This window comes from Cuculus canorus, chromosome 1, assembly GCF_017976375.1.
Source record: "Cuculus canorus isolate bCucCan1 chromosome 1, bCucCan1.pri, whole genome shotgun sequence".
NCBI classification, from domain to species: Eukaryota; Metazoa; Chordata; class Aves; order Cuculiformes; family Cuculidae; genus Cuculus; species Cuculus canorus.
The window spans coordinates 153,997,725-154,010,311 of record NC_071401.1 but is presented as its reverse complement, the minus strand read 5'-3'; the positions used below and the strand labels follow the sequence as shown (position 1 = coordinate 154,010,311).

Here is a 12,587-nt window from a genome sequence, read left to right as displayed (position 1 = left end):
TGCCTGCTTCTTTTTACAGCAGCTCGAAGGGTATCTTTGAGCTCTTTTAGTGCAAGCAGTGAATTCCTCAGGAGATGTTTGTTATTTGGTCCTAGCTGCTTCAAGAGCCCAGTGTTGCATTGTTGAAAGGATTGAAGGTTGAGGTAAAACATGAAGTTGCAGTCAGACTTGTTGATTCTGAGGGGCTGTTGCTGTGACTAGCTTTAACACGTTTTTCAGACTAAAAGTGAGGAAAACAAGGTTATAAAGCAGCGGTGAAGGTACAGGTTTAGCTGTCTGCAGAATCAAGAGAATAATACAACCTCGGAGAGAAATTGCACTTAACCTTTATACAGTAGAGCTTTTGTAGTACACAACTGTTAGCTGCCTGCGTGACAAAGCTTCTGTGTGTTATCAAACAGCCAGGGCTGGGGACAGAAGCTTTTCTCTGTTTTAGAGCTTGTGATTGATTGGACTCACCGAGGTTGGAAAATTGAGATGTTGTGGAGGACAGCGTTGTGCCTGGGTTTTGTGTGCTGACTTGCCCTTGTGTTCACCTGAAGCTGTGTGTGCTGTTCTCGCTTCTCCCTGAAGTCTTTGGGGTTTGCTTTCTTGTGGTGGCAGAGCAGTTTCCTGCCAAGACACTACACCTTGCCAGAACATTTGGGACTCAGAAAGCGGTTTGAGATGGTGATGAGATGGATTAAAGCACTTAGCTAAGATAAAGGTAAAATATGGCTGGAAATGCCCTTTTGAAAAGGTGTTTTGGTGTTAGGTTTGGGATTTTTTTTACCTTTTATTTTCCTTCTTTATGGACTACTTTGGGAGAGAGCAACTGGACCTGTTTTCAGACCAGCAGTCCCCCAAGGGAGTGCTGTGGAAATGAAGTTCTGCCAGCTGAAGCGATGAGCTGCAGCCACCCTCCAGGAGTCTTGCCTTCTTCCTCTTCTAGGAAGAGGCAGGAGACTGGAGTACTTGCTTATCACCAGGTTCTCTCTAGTCTTTAAAAAAAAGCTCAAACTCCATGGTGTTTTTGTTTGGAATGGTCTAAGTAAAACGTCTGGGAAGGCAGCAGCGGGATCTGTATCCAGGGAAAGTGCAGTGTATAGACAAACTGCCTGAAACCATTCTGGGTGTGACCAGGTCTTGGTAGACCCTGAGGGGCGTAATTGATAGGAAACCTGAAGAGGGAAATAACCTACCTGCTCTACCTGCTGCATGGAATGTCCTTTAACCCATAAAGTACCTGGATGCTTGTGTCTCCACCCTCAAGTCTGTCTCTGAATTAAAAAGATGGGAATACTGCTGTTATTACCTTACAGCCACAGTGCCTGGGAGTCTGATGGTACTGAAAAGATCAGCTATTTGAGGATGTTACATCATGGAGTGTGACCAGGAGCAGAGAGAGATGGTGTCACAGCCTCACATTTTTTGTGTCTGACCCTAAAGCTTTCTTCTCTGCCTGGATGTGTTGTACATCTGGCCTCTGTTTGACTCTGTGGCAAGTAGGTAAAAAAAGACCTCTCTGATTCAGCAAAGAAAACGGCAGCAACCTCTAGTGCAGCATTGAGGCTTTGAGGAGATGAGATGAAGTAACAGCTTAAAAGCTGACCTTGCTGGCCCATTGTTCCCTCCCCAGGCTGTGGAATATGACATTGATGCTATTGGAGGCTGCTGAGCTGATTGCTTGGGAGCGTGCAGTTGTTTGGTCATCTCCAGCACAGAGGCAGCCCAGGCAGTAGTGGTGTGTAGCCATGCCTCCATGCAGGTTACTTAAAATTAACCTAGGCAAACCAGTTGCCTGAGGAGACAGATCAGAAAAGAGTGAATTTCTCGTCATAGCTCATCCCATCTTGCCTGCTACTTGCTAGTTTTGCTAGGAAAGACTGGTTGGTGAGTGAATCTGTTTGCAGCTAGTTGCCCTGTGGGAGTCAGGAGTGACCTCCCTCCTCCTCCAAATTTTCCTGACTTTTGGACTTTTTTTCTCCTGTCCCAGTGGCTTTGTAGTGGCACTGATTTTACAGCAGGGTTTTAAGCTGGAAGTTATTTGTATAAATTCCGATTGAGGCAGCTTCATCCAACTGGGTAATTTAATCCTAATGTGTCTGGAAAAATGGTATTCAAGTTTTGTCTTTGTCCACCCTCTCAGGTGGATGCTTAGTGTGCCTCATTCTGTGTAGAAAAAAATGCATTGCTGTTTGCAGACTTTTCGAGTAGAAAAGAGGATTTCAGGATCACCTCGAACTGTGTTTTAGTAGCTGTTGGCATTACCAGTATTGGCAACTTCTCTGCAAACCTCTGTGGTCAGCTTCGGTGCTGAGCCAGGAAAGGCTGGGCAGCTTCTGGCCACTCACGTGGCATAAGTAGCCTTTAGAAGAGAATGATGTTGGGCAAGGTTTCTGCCACTGATGCTGTCTCTACTTGCTGTGCTTTAGGCAGCAAGGATTAGAATGGTTTTCCTGCCCCCAGGCATTGCTCTCTACCTGTGAGTTTCGAAAGGTAACTTTTCTGTAAGGGAAATGCTGTGTCTGGGTTCATTCTTTAACTAGAAAAGCTATAACACTGGTGTAGCTAGGGCTTGGCATTTTTTGTGTTGGGGAGGAATGCTGCTCTCCCAGGAGCCCAGGAATACAAAGCTTCTAATTCTGCTTTTACAAGTTTGCATCTGTAGGATTTCTGGTTTTCTTGACAAAGCAGCTGGAGAGAAGCGTGGAGGAGGCAGTGTTGAACATGGGTAATGAAATTAGGAGTTAGTGATTTTGGAGAATTGATGGGAGGATGTGTGTGGCTTCTGTCCAGGGTTTAAAGAAAAAAAAGCGCAACAACGCACAAATGAAATAAGCAAGTCAGATGCTTCCAGGACAGGAAGGACATGGATATATTAGAGCGAGTCCAGAGGAGGCCACAGAGACGATCAGAGGGCTGGAGCACCTCCTATACCAGGACAGGCTGAGAGAGTTGGGCTTGTTCAGCCTGGAGGAGAGAAGGGTGTGTGGAGGAGACCTTAGAGCAGCCTTCCAGTACCCGAAGGGGACTACAGGAAAGCTGGGGGAGGGCTCTTTATCAGGGAGTGCAGAGATAGGATGAGGGGGAATGGTTTTAAGCTGAAAGAAGGGAGATTTAGGTTAGATATTAGGAAGAGATTTTTTTCTGGTGAGGATGGTGAGGCACTGGCACAGGTTGCCCAGGGAAGTTGTGGATGTCCCATCCCTGGAGGTGTTCAAGGCCAGGCTGGATAAGGCTTTGAGCAGCCTGATCCAGTGGGAGGTGTCCCTGCCCATGGCAGGGGTGTTTGAACTGGATGATCATAGAATCATAGAATGGTTTGAGTTGGAAAGGACCTTAAAGATCATCTAATTCCATCATCATTCCAACCCAAACCATTCTATGATTTTAGCAGTAACAGAAATGCTTCATAGTGAGTGGCTGTGGGTGCTTTGTGGAGAATCACTGTTCTTCTGCATTGATGATCACTGCTACATATTTGCATCAGGGAATCATTGCTGGGGAAGTCAGATGTGCCATCTCTCTCATATGCATCGCTGCACAGTTGCATGGGCTTTTGATAAAATGTCTGGCTCCTTCCAGTACATTTACTTGCTAAATATAGGTATGGATCTCCTCTGATAGATTCTGTATGTTATATTCTGTGTGGAAAAGTATGCTGCTGTATAAAAAAAAACCCTCCTCCCTTTATGTGTGACTGCCACAAGTTCAATGGCTTTTAATCCTGCTGCAGAGTTTGATTCTTCTTAGAATTACTGTATATCCCATGGCAACTTTAAAATTGTTTTTTCCTCTGTCTTGACACTTGAAAGTGGGGAAGGATGGACGCAAGTGGTGGTCGAGCAAGTTCTGATTTGACTTTATTCTTGAGAATTTGGAAAATGAAATGCAAACTTCCTCTGTTGTGCTGGACGGAAGTGTTTACAACACATCGTCCTCCTTGTTGTGTCTTTCCCCTGTGCCAGTTGCAGAACATCTTTGTAGTCTTCTGTGTTTCTCTCTTGGGAGCAGAGGGTATGACCAGTTTGCGTGGAGCATGGCTGCTGGGAATATGGGAAAAGAACACAGTGCATGGCCCAAGCATGCTTGATACTGCTCTTGAAGGAGAGGCTGAAAGGCTGGAGAACATCCCTTCTCCTCCTCTTCTTCCTCCTTTCTCTTTTTTTTCCTGTCTCCTTCCAAAAAAGGGCCTGGATGTTGGGTGTTGACCTATCACAACATGGGTCAGTCAACAAAAAAAAAGAGGGGGAGGGCTGTGTGAGTGCAGCGAGACAACAGAAATTAATAGAGCAGAAAAAAACTCTGGAAAGAAGAGTGCACAGCTCAGGGTAAAAGGGTTTTACTGTTGATTCTGAGTTTTTAAATGGGTGCGTGGCAGGGTAGGGGGGAAGCTGTTCTCTCTTTGGGTACCCTGTATGGATTAGGGAGATGGGTGGGGTCTCTGTGAGCTGGAAGTGGAGAAGATTTTTTACAGTATTCTCAGAGTTTAATTTCCTTAAAACGAGGAAAGAAGTTGCATGGCCTTGCTGAAGGTTAAATTGTTTGTGTGTACAGTGTGCTCTTATGTATACGTAGGCGTGGGATCATCTCCTGAATGTGGCTTAGCGGGTGTGTACCTTGCCCTGCGGTTTGGTCCTCCTAGGTGCGTGACTTCTCTACCTCCTGCCTTCTAAGGCTAATGGTCTTCCTGCTCCACTTGTGCTGGTTCTGCTGGTTTTGTGTCCTGGTGACAATTTTCTCTGGTTTTGCTGACTGTGGTGACAGCTGGTTTGAAAATTGTTACTGGGGGAGATCTCTTCAGTGTCCAGGCTGCTTACTCCTCTGCAGAAACTGCAAAGAACTGCGTTTGGGTCTGATTTTGTTGTGCAGAGAGAGAAGTTGTGCATTAAGGTGATATGAAGCGCAGTAGCTGTAGGTACAATTACTACATATTTTGTAAGTCTTGTCAAATGCCCATCTGCTAGCTGAGCAAAGTGTTGCTTGTGTATTTGGAGTTATGTATGTGTGCCTGCGTATGAAGTGTGTGTCATGGGGTGACTTTCACTGGCGTGATGTTTAGAAAGCTTTGCCCAGCATGAAGGGTAAAATGTAAATGAGTTGCACTAGTGAAAATTGCATGCCAGGTCACATGTTTAACTCACATATTGTTTTGGGGATGCTACTGGAGAGCTTAAAAATGCACTATTGGGACCCTTTTATGTCTTATAGCTGAGTAAACTAGATGCCACCCCAGAGACCAAAAGCAATTTGAGAAGCAATAAATTTAAGATCATTTGATTTTCTTTTATTGCTTTCGCTGATGTGAGCTGCACTGGTGACTCCCCTACTGTATAGTGTTATGTTATTTAGTCTTGACTCTGCCTCCTCTTTTTTCCTGCCTTTTGCCATGCCTTTGGGGGTTAAAAAGACCTTACATCAATTATGAATTTGCAATATATACTTAGCACAATGGAAAGAGCTGATCCCAGTTGGCAATTCTAGGCATTCTTATAATTAAAATAGTCAAAAATAAACCTTGAACCATTTTGTCCTGTGTTCTTACGCTTCTTGTCAGTCTAAGGGACATTCTGAAAAACATACAGCTCCTGCTTTCACTGATGTAAAGCTCTGGCTTGTGTCCTAATAGATGCAGAAAATTCAGACTTGAAATCACCTACCACATAGCACTTCTGCATTGGTCTTTTTTTGGTTCAGAATAAGGATAATTTAATGGAGAAACTCCTGGAGGCATAAGAAATTAAGAGGGGAGTGGAAAATGGGTTTGTGGTATCTTAACAGAAGCAAAGTTCATCATGGTGGATATTTGAAATTACATTGGGTGCGAAGCAGATTTTAAGGAAGAACAATTTCTTGCCTTGTAGCTTTCCAGGAGAACCTTGCATCTAGGTTGTGCCTGTTTTGTTGGATCATATCTTGTACAGCAGAAGGAGGCTTAGCTGTTAAGGCTCTTTCATGGGATAACTGTGTGTCATTCTCTGCTCTCTCAGCAGTTTAGAAATGAAATACTGTTAGTCTCGGAGGACATGATCTATTTTAGAAACACAGATTGTTTTTGCGGATGGCAGAGTCACGTCATTTGAGGTTCTTTTCCTACCAACACCAGGGCAAAGTGAGCATGTTTTCGACAGCAGCACAACGGGGTGGGTCTTGCTTGGAGCAGGCAGCCTTCTCCTCCTTTACTGGGCTCTGTGACTGAATGTGTGCTCTAAAGTACCCTTAGGAACTGAAGGACCAAGCTTGAATGTTTATTTCGTCCTCTTACACGGCTTTTGTTACGTCAGAGTGGGATTTGCATATTTATGTTTGTTTATCTTTATGTAGAAATAGCTCCTCCTCGGTGGTAACATTTTCCGTGCCTTTACACAAGCCAGAAATGAAGTTTTTTGTTTTCACTTACACCACATCCTTTCTGTTTACTGTTCTGAGTTTATTTTTGGTGAAAGAAGCTGCCATGTTCATGTTGGAGACAGAAGGCCTCTGTTTCCAAAAGATAACAGGAATGACAATCTGCTTCCGATGGAGAATTACTCCACTGCTGTTTCACCCTGGATGCAGACCCTGTGGACACATTCCCTCCAGCTTTACATTGGTGTGGTATCTCTGATAGAACTGATCCCCATGCAGTTTGGAGCCCCTTCCCCGTCAAAAAACTCAGCAGCGGTGTTTTCCGTGTCTAAGTTTTTATCAGAATAGTTATCTTGATATAAGTAACACACACTTTGCATCATTTTCTTCTCTCTTCCTTGCATTGAGAGCACACCCTAATACTCTTAAAGTGCTTCCCGAAGATCTGATGAATAAGTTTAAGTCAGTACTAGTTTGGTGTTTAAGCTAATTGGCTGAGGGAACAGGGGTTGTTTAGCCTAGAGAGGAGAAGGCTGAGGGGAGACCGTATCAGTGTCTACAACTACCTGAAAGGAGGTTATAGAGAGGTGGGTGTTGGTCTTTTCACCGAAGTGATAGTTGATAGGATGAAAGGGAATGGCCTCAAGCTACGTCAGTGGAGGTGTTTAGATTGGACATTAGGAAAAACTTCTGCACTGAAAGGGTTGTCATGCACTGGCACAGGCTGCCCAGGGAGGTGGTTAAGTCCCCATCCCTGGAGGTGTTTAGAAGATGGGTAGATGAAGTGCTTAGGAATAGGATTTAGTAGTAGACAGGTATAGTTGAACTTGAAGATCTCAAAGGTCTTTTCCAACCTAGGGATTCTATGATTCTAATGCCCTAGCAGTACAAGGTCCTGTCTTGCTCCAACATGCATAACGTGTAACAGCACCTGGGCAGGAACATGTGAACAGCTCATTGGGAATGGGGGTATCATCTCTGCCTTCCGTGTTTGGAGTTATTTGGTATAGACCTCATGCAGACCTAAGTACTGCCCAAAACTCACATACAGGAATTGTACCAGGTGATCAAGTTTCCTGTGGCCATCCTCAAATGCATCTAAGCCCTTGTCCGAAAGCCCTGTGTGTTTACCCACATATGGCATCATGGGGGTGTGGTGGGATGACTCCTCTGGCTGGAGTGTTGGAAGGATACAGGCTTTTTGGGAAGGATAGATGGGACACGAGGAGGGAGTGTCACCTTCTATGTCCGTGACCAACTGGAGTGCATGGAGCTCCACCTGGGGATGGATAAGGAGCCACCTGAGAGCTTATGGATCAGGATTAAAGGGAGGACAGGGACAGGTGATGTTACAGTGGGGGTCTGCTACAGGTATCTGACCAGGAAGAACAAGTGAATGAGGCCCTCGATAGACAGATAGGAGCAGCCTCACATTCACAAGTCCTGGTCCTCATGGGGGACTTCAGCTACCCCAGTAACTGTTGGAGAGACAACACAGCATGGTCCAAGCAGTCCAGGAGGTTCCTGCGATGCGTTGATAATTTCCTTCTCCAAGCGACAGAGAAGCCAACGAGGAGAGGTGCAGTGCTGGGCGTTGTTCTCACCAACAAGGAGGGGCTGGTGAGGAATGTGAAGCTCAGGAGCCCTGGCTGCAGTGACCATGAAATGGTGGACATCAAAATCCTTAGGGCAGTGAAGAGGGCACATAGCAAGCTCACTGCCCTGGACTTGAGGAGAGCGGACTTTGGCCTCCTCAGGAATAAAACCCTGGAGGGAAGAGAGGCCCAAGAAAGCTGGACAAAGAAGCAAGTCCACAAAAATCATTAGGAGGTCTGCATGGATGAACAAGGTGCTTCTGGACCAACTCAAACACAAAAAAGAATACTTCAGAGAGTGGAAGCAAGAGCAGGTAGCCTGGGAGGAATACAGAGAAATTGTTTGAGCAGCCATAGATCAGGTTAAGAAGTGAAAGCCTTGATGGATTTAAATATGGCCAGGCACATCAAGGGCTACAAGAAAAGTTTCTATAGCTGTATTGGTGATAAAAGGCAGACTAGGGAAAATGTGGACACTCTCTGGAAGGAAGTGGGAGACCTGGTTAACTGAGATATGGAGGAGTCTGAGGTACTCAACGACTTTTGTGCCTCAGTCTTCACCAGCAAAGGCTCAAGCCACACAACTCAAGTCGCAGAAGGCAGAGGCAGGGGACTGGGAGATCTGAGAATTGCCCACTGTAGGAGAGAATCAGGTGCAAGATCATTGAAGGAGCCTGAAGGTGACCAAGTCTGTGGGACATGATGAGGTGCATCCGCAGGCCCTGAGGGAGCTGGCGGATGAAGTTGCTAAGCCACTATCCATCATATTTGAGAAGTCGTGGCAGTCTGGTGAAGTGACTGGAAAAGGGAAGCATAATTTCCATTTTTAAAAGGGAAAAAAGGAAGACCTAGAGAACTACAGGCCGATCAGTCTCACTTTTGTGCCTGGCAAGATCACATAGCAGATCTTCCTGGAAACTCTGCTAAGGCACATGGAAAGTAAATCATGCCTAACAAATTTGGTGGCCTCCTATGATGGGGTTATGGTGTTGGTAAATAAGGGAAGAGTAACTGATGTCATCTGCCTGGACTTGTGCAAAGCATTTGACGCTGTCCCATGTGACATTCTTATCTCTAAATTGGAGAGACATGGATTTTACAGATGAACCACTTGGTGAATAAGGAATTAGCTGGATTTTTGCACTCAAAGAGTTGTAATCAAGACCTTGATGTCCAAGTGGAGACCAGTGATAAGTGGTATTCTGCAGGGATCAGTATTGGAACTAGTGTTGTTTAACATCTTTACCAACAGCATGGGCAGTGGGACTGAATGCGCCCTCAGCAGGTTTGCTGACAACACCATGCTGTGTGATGTGGTTGATGTGCTGGAGGGAAGGGATGCCATCCAGAGGGACCTTGACAGGCATGAGAGGTGGGCCTGCGCGAACCTCCTGAAGTTTAACAAGGCCAAGTGCAATGTCCTGCACCTGGGTCAGGGCAATCCCAAGCACAAATACAGGCTGTGCGGAGAATGGATTGAGAGCAGCCCTGAAGAGCAGGACTTGGGAGTGCTGGTGGATGAGAAGCTCAACATGAGCTGGCAGCTCATGTGCGCTTTCATCCTAGAAAACCAACCATATCCCAGGCTGCATCAGAATTGTGACCAGCAGGGTGAGAGAGATGTTTGTGCCCCTCTACTCTGCTCTTGTGAGACCTCACCTGGGGTATCGTGTTCAGTTCTAGAGTCCCCAACATAAGAAGTATATGGAACTGTTGGAATGGATCCAGAGGAGGACCATAAAGATGATCAGAGGGATGGAGCATTTCTGCTATGAGGACAGGCTGAGAGAGTTTGGGTTGTTCAGCCTGGAGAAGAGAATGCTCTGGGGAGACCTTAGAGCAGCCTTCCAGTACTTAAAAGAGAGCTACAGGAAAGCTGGGGAGGGACTTTTAATAAGGACGTGTAGTGTGGTAGGACAAGGGATAATGAGTTTAAACTGAAACAGAGGAGATTTAGGTTAGATATAAGGAAAAAAGTTCTTCACTATGAGAGTAGTGAGGCACTGGAACAGGTTGCCCAGAGAAGTTGTGGATGCCCTCTCCCTGTAAGTGTACACAGTCAGGCTGGATGGATCTTTGAGCAACCTTTTCAAGTGGAAGTTGTCTCTATGATTCTGTGTATTTTTCTGTGCGTGTGTTTCCAGTTTCCAAAATTCGGTGCTTTTCCTAGCTGTCTGTTCTCCTGGTCCTGTTTGGGACGTGCTGTATTGCAGGTCACCTCTGGGAGGAGCAAGGTAGTCAGCTGGAGATGGGGAAAGCTTCAAGAGTGAGATTTAGAAGTTTCGAGGTATTTTCCTTTGATATATTTAGGAGAGCCCTCCAGAGGGGGAGAATAAGCGTGCAGGTAGCTTTACTATTCCTTGAAATGGAAGCAGTGAGGTGGACGTGAAAGAAATTTATTATGCTTTAGAGTAGTTTGGTTTGGTTTGCGATGGTGATTTAGGTTTCTAAATGCCCCTAATTTGCCATATGGTACTGTCAAGTGTTTGGTACCTTGCAGTGCTGGGAACCATACGGTCTGAGAACAAAAAGACGGTTGTCCCAGGGAGCTTAAAATGCACAAAAGCCAGAGGAATGTAGCCAGCTGGGAGGAGTACACAGAAAAGATCATAGCCAGTAGCCGAACTGTTGTCAGGTTGTTGCACAGCTGGAGTAGCAAAGTGGGAAAACTGACAAAATCAAGGTAAATATTAAATAGCTTTGTGGCTGTTGGAAAAAAACTTTTTCCCCAACTGTAAAGGCAGTAGGTGTTCAAGAAACAAGTACAAAAACACATTCACTGTGTCAGGTAACAGGGAAGCTGCTTACACCAGGGTGGTCGATCTGTAGCTTGCCAGAGCATGGCATGTGACACACCCCACTTCTGACACTTCCCTTTCGCTATCTATTCTGCTCTCATGAGACCCCACCTGGAGTATTGTGTCCAGTTGTGGTCCAGAGGAGGCCACAAACATGTTCAGAGGGCTGGAGCACTTCTGCTATGAGGACAGGCTGAGAGAGAGTTGGAGTTGTTCAGCCTGGAGAAGACTCCGAGGAGACCTTGTAGCAGCCTTCCAGTACCTGAAGGGGCTACAGGAAAGCTGGGGAGGGACTGTTTACAAAGGCTTGTAGTGATATGATGAGGGGGAATGGCTTTTAATTGGAAGGGGGAAAAAGTTAGGTTAGACGTTAGGAAGAAATTCTTCACAATGAGAGTGGTGAGGCACTGGCTGGCACAGGTTGCTCAGAGAAGCTGTGGCTGCTCCATCCCTGGAGGTATTCAAGGCCAGGCTGGATGGGACCTTGGGCAGCCTGGTCTGGTGGGAGGTGTCCCTGCTCATGGCAAGGGGATTGGAACTGGATGATCTTTAAGGTTCCTTCCAACCCAAACCGTTCTGTGATTCTATGGTGTTTGCTGTGATGTGCTCCCAGGCACCACCTTTGCTGGAAGCCCCTCCTAATGTTTTTATGTGTTTGTGTCCCCTTGCCTGGTGGGAAACAAGGCGTATTAAAAGACTTGCCATAGCCTGCCCTCATGATGCTTGTTTTAACAAGGGAAAAGAGGAGCTAGGAGACTCTGAGCTGGTGGTAGTGAATGAACTGAATTCCCCTCACCCTTTTAAGGCTCCAATCTTTGCTATTATCTGTTTCTTAAATATAATACAAAATTGTTCTTACAGATTCAGCTTCTTGCATACAATAATCTATCATAATAGCTTTGTGCACTGCTTATACCTCTCACTGTAGCAATGGTGTATGGGACTTTAGGAGATTAGAAGGGATAATTTAGAAGATACATGTTAATTTTGCGGATTCAGGAGTACAGTGTTCCTTCATGTTTCACTAGAGAGGAGAATAAACTGCGAGCTGATGCTTACAACCAATAAAAACTATCAACCAATTAAAAGTTCTTCCTTGGAGGCAATCTTGAGGAAGGAACAGGGGGTGCTCTAGGGTGAGGTAGATTGGGGTTTGGGGTAAGAGAAGAGAAGTGAAGCCCTGGCTAACAAGGTTTGTACATTTCTTTTAGAACACAGTGCTTGAAAGAGTTATTAATTTCAATGGCTGTGTGAATTAAAGGGGATTAGGCAAAGAATGATGCATAATCATGTAATTAATGACAGTCAATGTATAATCGCAAGGGGGCAGTGTTAAGGTTACACATACAACTTGAACTTGTAAGTGTTCTTGCTTCTGAATACATAGCCTTTGTCATGTCAAGATGCTCATTGGTCACTTTTTGCTGTTTCAGCTCCTTTTAAAATGTGCGTAGAGAAGCAGAGGAATTTCCTTTCATAGCTTCCCTTCTGTTGACATTAACCAGTGCTGCATTTGGTTCTGTGCTGTTGGTGAACTTTAGGAAGAGCTTAGCAGCTTCCTCTCTTGCATAGTTCCCAAAGTGCACTGGGATATGAGGGATCACAGCTGGCTGGACTTTATTTAGAGCTAGGTTAACCACAGGTGCATCTGCTCTGATTTTATTTTAGATGTGCCCTTTGTGAGCTTTGTGGAAGGACTCTCAGCACTGTGGGTGTTCAGTCACTTCAGAGGTCTATAGAGCCTTTTCTTCTCAAAGCGGTAAAAACCTTGCTACCTTGTGACGTCTCCATCCAGCCTTCATCTCTCCAAAGTTATAGATAAAATAACGTCTGTCTATATGTCTGCTTTGAAACTCAAAACTTA

The 12,587-nt window shown here is 45.4% G+C and overlaps 1 protein-coding gene across 2 annotated transcripts in view; it reads left to right on the top strand.

The window, feature by feature from the left end:
* TMEM184B (transmembrane protein 184B) overlaps positions 1-12,587 on the top strand; it is a 38,925-nt gene that overhangs the window by 3,972 nt on the left and 22,366 nt on the right. The window contains exon 1 of one of the 2 annotated variants that reach the window (XM_054067106.1): positions 4,244-4,313. The exons of the other annotated variant lie outside the window; for it this stretch is intronic. The gene's annotated coding sequence lies outside the window, so the exon portion shown is untranslated. Of the gene's footprint in view, positions 1-4,243; positions 4,314-12,587 lie in introns of those variants that run through there. 2 annotated transcript variants of the gene reach the window in all.